The following is a 13,717-nucleotide window of genomic DNA, read 5'->3' as shown; positions in this document are numbered from 1 at the left end:
ACCTTTCGCAGCAATGCAGGCTGCTATTCTCCCATGGAGACGATCGTAGAGATGCTGGATGTAGTCCTGTGGAACGGCTTGCCATGCCATTTCCACCTGGCGCCTCAGTTGGACGAGCGTTCGTGCTGGACGTGCAGACCGCGTGAGACGACGCTTCATCCAGTCCCAAACATGCTCAATGGGGGACAGAGCCGGAGATTTTGCTGGCCAGGGTAGTTGACTTACACATTCTAGAGCACGTTGGGAGGCACGGGATACATGCGGACGTGCATTGTCCTGTTGGAACAGCAAGTTCCCTTGCCGGTGTAGGAATGGTAGAACGATGGGTTCGATGACGGTTTGGATGTACCGTGCACTATTCAGTGTCCCCTCGACGATCACCAGTGGTGTACGGCCAGTGTAGGAGATCGCTCCCCACACCATGATGCCGGGTGTTGGCCCTGTGTGCCTCGGTCGTATGCAGTCCTGATTGTGGCGCTCACCTGCACGGCGCCAAACACGCATACGACCATCATTGGCACCAAGGCAGAAGCGACTCTCATCGCTGAAGACGACACGTCTCCATTCGTCCCTCCATTCACGCCTGTCGCGACACCACTGGAGGCGGGCTGCACGTTGTTGGGGCGTGAGCGGAAGACGGCCTAACGGTGTGCGGGACCGTAGCCCAGCTTCATGGAGACGGTTGCGAATGGTCCTCGCCGATACCCCAGGAGTAACAGTGTCCCTAATTTGCTGGGAAGTGGCGGTGCGGTCCCCTACGGCACTGCGTAGGATCCTACGGTCTTGGCGTGCATCCGTGCGTCGCTGCGGTCCGGTCCCAGGTCGACGGGCACGTGCACCTTCCGCCGACCACTGGCGACAACATCGATGTACTGTGGAAACCTCACGCCACACGTGTTGAGCAATTCGGCAGTACGTCCACCCGGCCTCCCGCATGCCCACTATACGCCCTCGCTCAAAGTCCGTCATTTGCACATACGGTTCACGTCCACGCTGTCGCGGCATGCTACCAGTGTTAAAGACTGCGATGGAGCTCCGTATGCCACGGCAAACTGGCTGACACTGACGGCGGCGGTGCCCAAATGCTGCGCAGCTAGCGCCATTCGACGGCCAACACCGCGGTTCCTGGTGTGTCCGCTGTGCCGTGCGTGTGATCATTGCTTGTACAGCCCTCTCGCAGTGTCCGGAGCAAGTATGGTGGGTCTGACACACCGGTGTCAATGTGTTCTTTTTTCCATTTCCAGGAGTGTAATTGTTTTCTTCAGTATATCGTCTGTAGCGACTTTATGTTTTTTGTGCTGTCCTGATGTTAAAAGATTTAAAATTTTCTCTTCAATAGTCCTCTTTATTTATAACAACAGAAACGTTCTACTTGTGAGATGAAAAAATATTCTTCTGGGATGTTTTGGCTATAAGAAGACTGACGGAAGTGTGGAACATAAAGTTTTCTGCGAAGTCAGTCATATTTACATAACAATCCCAACCATCATCCACAGCGAAAGAGGTGTGCCATTACTAATTTTTTAGACGGAGACAAAGGAATTTGCACACCGTACTATCTGCACACCGAACTAAAATATCTGAAGCAGGTTTTTCATAAAAATGGCTAATCAGGAAAAGAGGTAAATAGAGTCCTGTGGCCAATAACGGAAGGCCGAACGACAAGGATAAAAAACGGCGAATGAAAACATATTTTCTTTCCTTTTTATTAAAAAAAATGTAACTGATCAGATCCTTAAGATTTTAATACAAACGTAACATCAGATCAATTTTTAGGCCAGCGAAGAAAATATGTCAAGCACTTAGGTCTGTAAAGGATGAACGCCGTTATCTTTCTGCATGTGGGATATTTAGAATTCCATCTGTGTGTGGTAAGATCTACATTATTATACGTGGCCAAATACAGAAGTCATCGAAATATACTAATGTGACTAAACATTATGTATTGTAATAAATGGAGATGCCAGCACAAATTGTGATGTAGTGGCCTCAAGTACAGGTCAAAGCTATATGTCATAGTGTCACTGAATGATTGCTTATGTGGAGTGCATGTGATGAGGCGAGGAGCCCAACTGGATGCGCCAGAACCACCTGCAAACCATTTAGAGTAGTTCTGTAGCTGACTGACACTAGCATTCACCAGGCAGAAAAAATTTTATCCGCTACTAACGTATTAAGATCAATGGCTTCCACAGATAAATTTTTTAAATTGATATGTGTAAATAACTATTCCATGTTTTGTAAAAGTAAAGTGCAAGTAATGTTAACTTACAGTTTCCATTCGGCAACTGTTCTGTTATCAATAGAGAGAAAGTAGTCTTAAGTGTATTTGGTCTATATATGTACTGCTGTATAAAGGTAAATCGTTCTTTAATAATGTTAAAAAAAATCACGAAAAATTCCTGCGGCTGCACACCCGAAACTTAATAGAACAATTCTTGACCAGTTTAGTGCAGATTTTTATACGGTACTGCAATAAACGCTTGAACAGACAAGTGCTGCACATTTATAAAATATATATGGTGAAAAAGTATTTATGTAATAACATACAAAGAGGAACTTCTGTTAGCAAAAATTTTGAAAAGTTCATGCCCGATTTACTTCTTATTTTTGCGCAAGACTCTAACGAACCGAAAGGGGTGAGGTTTTAGGAAAAATCACGAAAAGTTCTTTAACACTTTCCTTCAAAGTTTATATATATATGGCGGGGAACACGAAATTTTAACCCTGGATAGCTGATACCAGTAGGAACCAAAATTACTGATGTTGTGTATGTCGAGAACGCATCATGTTTAAACTACGGGAACTTGGCACCACGAACTCCCATTGGCCGTGGGATTGTCCTGTTGCCATTTGTCGGTTGACGGGCAGCGGTATGGTTTTCGGTTCACACATACAAACATCCCTCACCCCGTCACTGACCCAACGTGATACGCACACGTCGAATAGGTCTTGCTGTTTGTCTCCACCTCACGTCAGAGGCATTCACACGTAAGCTTCGCTTCGGAGCATACACAAACAGCGATTTAGTCATGGCGGCACAGTATTCGTTTGAAGAGCAACGAGATATGGTTTTTGATTCTGTACTAGCCGACGGTAATGCTCATGAAGCTCGACGGTTGTTTGAGGAGCGGTAGCCAGCAAGACTCCATCCACACCAACAAATGTTTACAGCATTTTACCGGCGACTTGGGGAAACAGGCTCGCACGGTGATGCTGGTAGACCTGGAACACGACAGGATGCTGCATTTGAAGAGACTGTTCTCGAGCGATTCGAGAAAGCACCTACAAGTACTCGAGCGGTTCGACACGACATTGGGATCACTCATCGGTTAGTGTTAGAGGTTTTGAGGGATGACGGTCAGCATAAATTTAGTTTCCACCCTGTCCAAGAGCTAAATCCTATGGCGGACTATGAACACAGGTTAGGGTTTTGCCTGTGGTTTCTGCGACGTGTTGCACGAGATCCCGACTTCCCCGCTATTGTGTTTTTACCGACGAGTGCATCTTCCATCGGGATGGCCTTTACAACACTCGAAACGTTCATTACTGGACAAGGGGAAATCCCCACGTCACGTACGTCCACGGAGACCAGAAACGAATTTTGCTCAACGTTTGGCCAGCCACTGTGGGTGACCATCTGATTGGGCCGCTCCTTCTACCTCTTCCACTTATCGGGGAAAATTACCTTCACTTTTTGCAAGAAACTCTACCCGGCCTGCTGGAAGATGTTCCCCTGGACAGGCAGTTGCAGCATGATGGGGAGCACGCACGTAACAGTCGTGCTGTGCGTGGATATTTCGATTATCTCTTCGATGGCCGGGTTATTGGCAGAGGAGCTCGTACGACATGGACTCCGCTATCACCAGACGTCACGCCTGGCCGGCCACTGTGGCAGATCGGTTCCAGGCGTTTCAGTCCGGAACCGCGCTACTGCTACGGTCGCAGGTTCGGATCCTACCTCGGGCATGGATGTGTGTGATGTCCTTAGGTTAGTTAGGTTTAACTAGATCTAAATCTAGGGGTCTGATGACATCAGATGTTAAGTCCCATAGTGCCTAGAGCCATTTGAACCAGTTTTTAGACCTCACGCCACCGGACTTTTTCCTTTGAGGATTCCTCAACGTTCTAGTTCACCCACCCGGACTCGAACCACCTAGAAACGAAGAGGAATTAATGGATCGCATTCAACATGCCGCCAATCACATCAGGGTAATGGAAATTTGGAAGTTTCTGGTAAGGTCTTATGAGACCAAACTGTTGAGATCATCGGTCGCTAAGCTTGCACACTATTTAATCTAACTGAAACTAACTTAAGCTAAGGATGATACACACACCCATGCTAGAGGGAGGACTCGAACCTTCGACGGGGGGAGCGGCGCGGACCGCGACACGACCCCCTAGACCAGGGGCGGGCAGGAATCCTGCACATGTGCGGTGCACTTGCACGCGTGCAGTTAACAGGTGTTCCGCGTGCACACAGGGGCAAGCTGGCCACCCGCTTATCTACCCATCCCCACCATACCTTCTGTCCGCTCCTTCCTCTGTAATGCGTTTTGTTTCCTAGCTTGCTTTATTGAGTGAATGAATAAGGTTAGTAGGAGTGCTTGAAGGAAATCATGGTTTGAAAGAGTACCTATTACCTACGATATGTTTTATTTAATTATCACAGGTGGAGTTTACAATACGTTTAATATCTGGAACAAAATTTCTACATACAGACAAACACAAACAGTTACGTAAATTTTCATCACTGATGTTTGCTCTTAACCGAGACTTATTAATTCAGCAAATGTTTTTCCAGTTCTCGCTATATTAAGCGCAGTCTTATAACTTGCACATTCCGCTGGGCTATTATTGTTGTCGTCCTGAAAACTTGAAAACAGTGCTCCATAAAATTTTAAATCAGTTAGATTAGAGACATGACGAGAGAAAGTCGCATATCTCTCGTGATAACAGCAACTACGACAAATTCAAATGGCTCTGAGCACTATGGGGCTTAACTGCTGTGGTCATCAGTCCCCTAGAACTTAGAACTACTTAAACCTAACTAACCTAAGGACATCACACACATCCATGCCCGAGGCAGGATTCGAACCTGCGACCATAGCGGTCGCGCGGTTCCAGACTGTAGTGCCTAGAACCGCTCGGCCACTCCGGCCGGCCAACTACGACAGATTCATCTGGTATCGTCAGATCGCTCTTCTTAAGCTCAGTCAATTCCCCATCCGCTCAGAATCCGACAATAAATTGTACTCGTCCTTGTAAAATTTATTATAATGGCCTTTAATACTAAACTTCCGTTGACCAGCGAGAATGCTGCCACATATTAAACATTTCGAATATTCACGTTTTTGCACAAAGAAAAAATGATTCTCCCATTACTTTTTAAAAGATAGCAAATCTCCACTTCTCCGTTTCTTGAAATACAACGTTCACTACATAGCGCTCGCTTCGCATCAACGTCCGCAGCTTAGCCTGGCACTACACTGCCGCAACCTGCCGGCTGTCGCCACAGCCCCGGTCGACGCCTGCACGCGAGCAGCACACGTGCAGCGCTGTGCGCTCATGAGCCGCGTGCAACGTTTGCCCGCCCCTGCCCTAGACCAATCGGCTACTCCGCGCGGCAGGGTAATGCCAGGAATCTTCGAAAGAGTTCGGCAAAACATCGTTCGACGTTACCAAGCTTGTGTCGCGTCAGAGGGTCGCCAGTTTGAGTACCTGCTATAAGTAAACATATGTTCCAGGTACAAAAAAGGCCCTTTTCAGGGTCGACACAATTTGTAAAAGACTTTCTGAACGAGAACTAACAGTTGTTGACGGATTTGTTCCCGGTACGGCTTATCATGAAACTACAATGGATGTGTCGGGACCCCGGCGGATTCGCCTCCCGGTCCCCAGAGTGGAAGGCTGGCGCGCTACCACCGAGAGTGCGGGCCGCCTTGGATGCAGCCGGCCGCGGTGCCGAAGCGGTTCTAGTTGCTTCAGTCCGGAACCGCGAGACTGCTACGGTCGCAGGTTCGAATCCTGCCTCGGGCATGGATGTATGTGATGTCCTTAGGTTAGTTAGGTTTAAGTAGTTCTATGTTCTAGGGGACTGATGACCTCAGATTTTAAGTCCCATTTTTGAACCTTGGATGTATCGCGATCTCCGGCAGACAAAAAATTCGCGGTCATGCGTTGTCCAAAGCATCCGGCAACTGGGCAATACCGCTGCCAATCGGGGAACGTGAAACCAAGTTTCGTAGATAAAAAATGTTGCGTCTTCGACTTACACAGCATTGCCAATTTTGGTTCCTACTGGCATCAGCTATCCACGGTTAAAATTTCGTGACACTTTTTCACAATATTGTTTCTCCCATACACGTTCTTTCTCCTTATACATAATTTTAAACAAAAATTGTGTTCTAGACTATGTGATTTTTGTTTTATTTCCCACGCAGTCGATTTTAGCTGAAAAGAGGGAAGTTGGATTTATCGTTTGTCTACTTTGGATCAGAACACTGCAGTGGAATGTGGGTTGTCCGAAACTATGTAATCCTACCCATTTGCAGACTAAATCTATGGGAAACTCTCTCTTCGACACTACTAACCCCACACATCCAGCAGCGGGAGAGATCTCTCATACCCCATATACTAATGATCGCGACAGATTTAGCTGTTAATTTTAAGCGATTTTAATTCCCAGTGAAGATTTCGTTGGCGATAACAGTAACAATACAGGCTAGAGGTCAGTGAGAGGGGGTAAGGGGAGATGAACGGAAGAGGGGGGAACGAATTGGAGGTACAGAGGGGGGCAGGAGAAGACGGACAGAGGGAGGATGGAGGATGAGGTGGAGAGAGACAGAGGGGAGGAGGTGATGGAAAGAAGGAGAGGAAGAAGAAATGGACAGAAAGTGCGCAGAGGAGGAGATGGTTAGGCAGAGGGGAAGAAAGAGACTATGACTTATATTCAACTTCCGTACATCTTTAACGATTGCGAAGCACTGCCAGGTCTGCTAGTAACTGATAATGGCTAATCTCTCATTCGCGCTGAAGAAAATAGCTGGAAGGTCAGTCAAAACTGTAAGATTTTAGTTGATTTAATTTTTCATATTGACGATGCCTATTATTCGAATTTTAACTAACAATGCTCACTTGATTGATGCAAATTGGTACCATTAACGGCTTCGTAACAACACTGGAGAATTTGGTGTGAGAACTCCGTCAACACATAACAGTATCATTGCTGCGGTGTTTGTGTAGGGATAATGATAGCCTAATGTGTTTATTGTGGTCAGAAACTAAGGAATTTGTGTTGGAAAATATCAGTTTGCCCACAGAATATTGCAGGGAGGACCGGTTTTAAATTGCATCATTGATAAAAACCCCTATTAATTCATGTAATAAGGACGGTGTCCATGACGCCAGTTTTTGTACTTATTGCATTCACCACTTAAGAGTAGCATGTTAAACTGAGTCAAACCGTAAGTTCACATCATCTACACTGCTTTGTGATCACACTCTGTTGTTTATAAGAAAGTCAAAATTTTGAATGATTGTACTGTGAATTAAACGTCACTACATTATGTGCTACATACTACCTGAAACAATTTTCAGGTCATCTGTAAACACGAAAGTTTTTATGTTAAATAAATATACATGAAGGAAAATAAAGATGGAGAAAGGAACAGAGAGAGAGAGAGAGAGAGAGAGTGAGAGAGAGAGAGAGAGGAAGGTAAATATATCTGCAGCGAATGCAGGTATTGTGAGAAACTTAATACATGACTGACAAACATGGATGTGACATGTGCTCATGGAAATAAGCAATCTGTTCGCACGTTCTTGCTACCATAATGAAGGAAGTTAATGATTTCTGTGTGCTGACGAAATTAACAGGGAAAGCAGTTTGACAGACAGTGTAAGTGGAATAGTGTATTTGATTTGCAAGTGTCAGTGTTGCTGAATTACAGTTACACTACTATCTACTCACTGTACGGAATTTTACACTGTTTTTTCCATCTACTGAAGATATATTGCGGGGAATTTATTGGGCCAAGGAACAGATTTTTCGTTAATAATTACTCTTCTCTCTTTCCTGATTGTTCCTACACTACCATTCTACACTAAAAAAAATGTGCAAATGGGACGTAAATGTCTAGACAAACAAATTATTACAATTTCAGAGAGAGGGATATCATGCCAAATTCTGTCCAATTGGAGTGTTACATCAACAAAATCGCGAGCTAGTTAGAGGGCCCTGTCCATAACATTGCAAACGCTCTCAACTGTGGAGAGATCCGGCAGCCGTGCCGGCCAAGGTGGGGTTTGGCAACAACGAATATAAGTAGTAGATTCTCTCGCAGTGTGGGGACGGACATTATCTCGCTGAAATGCAAGTCCAGAATAGCTTGCCTTGAAGGACAACAAAGGGGGGGGGGGAGGGGGAGAGAGGTAGAATATCGTCGACGTATGGCTGTGCTTTAAGGGTGCTCGGATGACAACCAGGGCGTCCTGCTATAAGTGCAAATGACGTCCCAGTTCATTCCTGGTTGTCAGGCCGTATGAGGGGTGACAGTTGGTTTGGTTTCCAACCGGTGTCCAGGATGTCTCCAGACACGTCTTCCACCGCACGGGATTAGCCGAGCGGTCTTAGGGGCTGAAGTCATGGACTATGCGACTGACCCCGGCGGAGGTCCGAGTCCTCCCTCGGGCATGGATGTGTGTCTTTGTCCTTAGAATAATTTAGGTTAAGTAGTGTGTAAGCTTAGGAACTGATGACCTTAGCAGTTAAGACCCATAAGATTTCACACACATTTGAACATTTGAACACGTCTTCCCTGATCACTGGGGCTCAATTCGAAGCAGGATTCATCACAGAAGACAATTTTACTACAGCCAATGAGGTTCAAGGCCGAAGATGTGTCTGGAGACGCCATGGAGTCTTAGAGTGTATGATGCTTGGTTGGGTGGAGCCCATTAAGCACAAATGACTGGAATATCATTGTTAATTTATTATATCCTCTACTGGAACAGATTATTCAATTATAGTAGCAACATAACGCCACAAGATTGGATAAAACTTCAATTTTCATGTATGCAGAAATCTTGGTCGGCATTCTCTACTTACAAATCAATGTTCACTGTGATTTTTACGTATCACCTGTCGGTTTTTGTCACGGGATCTTCGGCTGACGTTTGTTTGACGATTTTCATGGTTTTTCGCCGGCACAAGTGGATGGTGTTCTTAAAGTTTCATCCACCACAGTTGGCGACGCACCAGACATTGTTTGCTTTGAAATTGTTTCCTGTTTTCCCTTCTAGAGTCGTAAGTTTGGACAACACCTTTCTTTTCAAATTATAATTGATTATTTATGAATAATTTCTTAAGCGAATATACACTGGGTGATAATGGTGAAGGGCCCAAAAGACATGGTCGGTTATCAATGTAATTTCGTACACTTACGCATTGTCGGCGGGTAAGTAAATGATTACAAGTGCAAATTTCCTGTGACAGATTGAGTGGTCAACCGTGTGCATTAGTGTTGCTCGTGTTTAGTGTCGATACCAGGCCTGGTAGGGTATATAAGGGGCGGGAACTGTGTTAGATGTTAGTGGCCACTGTGAAGGACACGGGTATGCCATGACTTGTACGAGACAATGTTGCCAGCACCTGCCAGATAATGGAAGACGTTTCTTTGTGGGTCTCCATTTGGCCACTTAGTCGAATTGTGCAAAATCAAGACTTGTATTGGATTTGGATGTGACAGTTACCCGATGTTGAGCTGTATGGAAATGTGAGAGCAAGTATATTCGTTGTCAAGATTCCGATCGTCCAATTCTGACCCACACAAGGGAAGATCTCTGTACTATGCATCAGGCACATAATAGCCTCTCCACATATGCCCCTGCTACCCGAGAACAAGTAAAGGACACACTGAATCGTGTGTGTTACCTCTTATGTGATATTATCTTGGTAGATTTTTCATCAGGATAATCGTTGTCCTCACACGGCACATGTCTCTGCATAATGTAGAGGTATTTCCGTGATCAACAAGATCTCCAGATCTGTCTCCAGGAGAGCATGTGTGGGACTAGCTCGGACATCATCCCAGTACCAGCGTCCAGGTTATCAAGGACCAGTTACGACAGTTGTGGGTCAGCTTGCCCCAGGAGAGAATGCAACGGTTTCGTGACAGCAGAATCAGTGCATGCATCCATGCCAAAGCGGGTGCAGTGTCATACTGATAAATGAGCTCCTGCTGTCAAATTCTTCGTAAATATGACGCGAATGTGTAATCGTTTTAATAACATCACATTCCCTCTCTAGTCACGAAGTTTCATGTCGTTTCCTCGTCCCTTTCTGGATGCTTATTTGTTTTTTGAGGAAGTGTATATATTGTGAAGGTTGAATTAAAATGCCTATCAGCTTGAAGGCGTATCTACAGGATGTGTACAGGTAATCCCCACATTTTCTTACTACTCATTTTTCTGTAATAATATTTTCTTTTCAAGTGATGTGTTATCCCATTTAATTACTCCAAGAGACATTAATAAGCGAAGACCTGCAGAGTACGCTAGTCTTCTTTCTGAGTCTGGTAAGTACGATGGTGAGTCAAATGAAAACCTTAAATTTGTAATAACAAATAGAAATTTCGCGCCGTTATCCTGTAAGTTGGTAAGCGTGTTACAAACAGCATGCAGAATGGCCTGTAGGTGGCAGCATAGTGCAGATCCACACAGACCTTCGCAGTATCAGTATAAAGATGGCTGCCCCACTAGCGACTTGCACCAGGGAAGAACAGCGTTCTGTTAATAGGTTTTTGCGTAGTGAAGGTGTGAAACCTATTGAAGCTCATCGACGAATGAAGGTTCAGTATGATGATGCATGTTTGTCACAGAGCAAGTCTACGAATGGAGTAGGACGTTCGCAAATGGTGTGACTTCAGTGGCAGATGCTCCTCGTCCAGTTCAGGCACAACTAGTTGTGACTCCACAGAACATTGCAGCAGCTGAAGCCATAGTGAAGCCGAGTGACACTGAATGACACTGCAGCATGTTTACAGATTAGTCATGGGTCAGCACACCACATTGTGCATGATGTGCTCCAGTTTCACAAAGTGTCTACAAGATGGGTGCCACGGCAGCTGACTCCTGAAATGAGAGAACGACGTGTTAATGCTTGTGAAGAACTTCTTCGGCGCTTTGAACGAGAAGGTAATGGCTTCCTTGCAAGAATCGTTACTGGGGACGAAACCTGGGTTCCCTTCCATCAACCGGAAACGAAGAGAGCGAGCAAGGAATGGCGCCATTTCTCATCGCCAAAACCAAAGAAGTTTCGAACAGAAGCATCAACAGGGAAGGTTATGCTGATTCTCTTTTAGGACGAAAAAGGCGTCATTTTGGAGCATTACATGCCTAGAGGGACCACTGTCACCAGTGCATCATACACAGATCTCCCAAAAAATCATCTGCGGCCTGCAATCAAATCAATGCGACGTGGATTGCTGTCTGCAGGTGTCCTTTTGCAACACGACAATGTAAGGCCCCACACTGCCCGTATAACAGTTGCAAACAATCACAGACCTGCATTTTGAGTGTCTTTCTTATCCGCCATACTCACCAGACCTTGCCCCAAGTGATTTCCGTATGTTTGGACCACTCAAAGACGCAATGGGAGGAAAGAAGTTCCGTTCTGATGAAGAGGTACGCCACGCGGTGCATTAGTGGTTGCGCGGACTACTAAAAGAATTTTTTTCTAAAGGAATTTATGCACTTTGTAAGCGCTGGAGGACTTGCATTGAGCGTGGTGGAGATTATGTTGAAAAGTGGTACAGTTTTGTACCACTTCTGCACAATAAATAATATTTTAAAAAATATTTAAGGTTTTCTTTTGACTCACCCTCGTATGTCTAGCGCAAAGTGGGCGAACTTTGAGCATCCCAGTAATATATTCGTTCCAGTTCAAATTTTTATCAGTATGTACACCCGAGAGATTAGAGCAGTCTACCCCGCTCAGTGACTCGCAGTCATGTGCTACGTCAATTGCTGTACTATATTTGTTTTACAAAATTGAATGTTGTATGTCTTCTAAGATTCAAGGCAGAGCCTATTTCCAGAGAACCACTCAATAAAACTATGAAAAACATCATTATCATTTCTTTGTGTTACTTTTTCTTCAATGCGATTTATTATAACACTAGTATCATAAGGAAATTGTGCTTGATGAATGTGAAGTGGCAGAGCATTCATACAATAGGGCTTATGAGAGGAGACACTATTGAACCCTGTCGGCTAGGCTTCCTGATTTCTCCCCTGTCACTAAAATTTTCTGTCCTTCCAATTGTTTGAATTATTAAACACAACATTTTGCATTTTGTCCGTTAAATGCGATCAAACCAGTTCCAAAGCCATCAGCTGCATTAATCCGTTGGTTTTTATGAGAGAGTAAAAATAAAACAATAATTTTCCTTTGAAAATTTGGCAGTTAATGCAGTTGCCACGAATCGACCTTCCAACGATGTTTTTACAGCTCTGAAGTTGAAAGACAAATTACTTTTCGCGAGACGAAGTACTTTTTTTTATACCTGCAAATTGTGGAGCAGAAATTTCCGTGCAATCTAATGTTACGATATTGCTCTGACGTGAACCAATCAAAAGCGATAAACAATAATACCTATTAACTATAAAGTTATCTCGCAAAAACCACTGATTCCTCATGTGTGCATACTACAGAGGCCAGATATTGTAAAGGTGGCACGTAATTACCTTCTCACCTCGCAAGAACTCATCAGCTTGCCTAAACTTGAGGCTTTGAGGAAGTATTAAAATGTGCGTTAAAAGAGTGGATGAGTGGATTTTTTTAACACAAGAGGGAAGAAACAACAACAAGGAACAGAAAATTTCTTGATGCTCATGAAGTCACACAACACAAGAGATACATCATCTTGATGCAGTAATTCTCTCTCTGGAAGTCTTTGTGTGGGCGTTGGATTTTATTACGGTTTGTATAAACAAATATATGCTAATGTTGTAAAAAACTAGTTTGCAATGGTTATTTTTTTGATTTGATGCACAACACATCCTTTGTATTTAGAGAGAGAGAAGAGAGAGAGAGAGAGAGAGAGAGAGAGAGAGAGAGAGAGAGAATGAGGCTTTTGCCGTCTGGAGACAAGCAAGCATTAGCGGACTCCTATGGGAACGAGTCTCAATTCCAATTTTTCTTGTCTCTCGGAGAAAACAAGTTTGTCATGTTGTTTCTCAAGCTGCTTACTTCTGTCTGTTCTTCTGTCTGTTTTCTCATCCTTGGTGCTTGTGGGAAACCAGCGTTTCCTGGGAATATGCTTTGCAAGCTCTTATTCAGCCCATGAGACAGGAAATCTCAGCAGTGAGGTGAGGCTGTAAAAGTAGGGAAAAACTCACTAAGAAGCCTTCGATTGTTGCTGAACCATTGGAGACAGTCAACATCGTGGGATCAGTTGCGAGTTCAGTGAGCAGAGTCGTAAATTCACATATAAGTAAATGTTAAGTATACTTTTGATTATCCATTATTTCGTTCAATCATTTTGTTTGTCATATCTACGAATACAAAATTTTTCATTTAATGTTACAGAATCTGTAGTTCTCCTAAAGGTGCAGCGATATGATAGATCACCGGAAGAAGGAGAAGAAGACCAGCTGAACGTTGTGGACAACGTCTTCGTCATCATCATTGTTGTCAGCTTAAGACCAAGAAAAT

Source organism: Schistocerca cancellata, chromosome 6 (genome assembly GCF_023864275.1).
Source record: "Schistocerca cancellata isolate TAMUIC-IGC-003103 chromosome 6, iqSchCanc2.1, whole genome shotgun sequence".
In the NCBI taxonomy this organism is placed as follows: domain Eukaryota; kingdom Metazoa; phylum Arthropoda; class Insecta; order Orthoptera; family Acrididae; genus Schistocerca; species Schistocerca cancellata.
Note: the sequence above shows the minus strand (reverse complement) of the source record.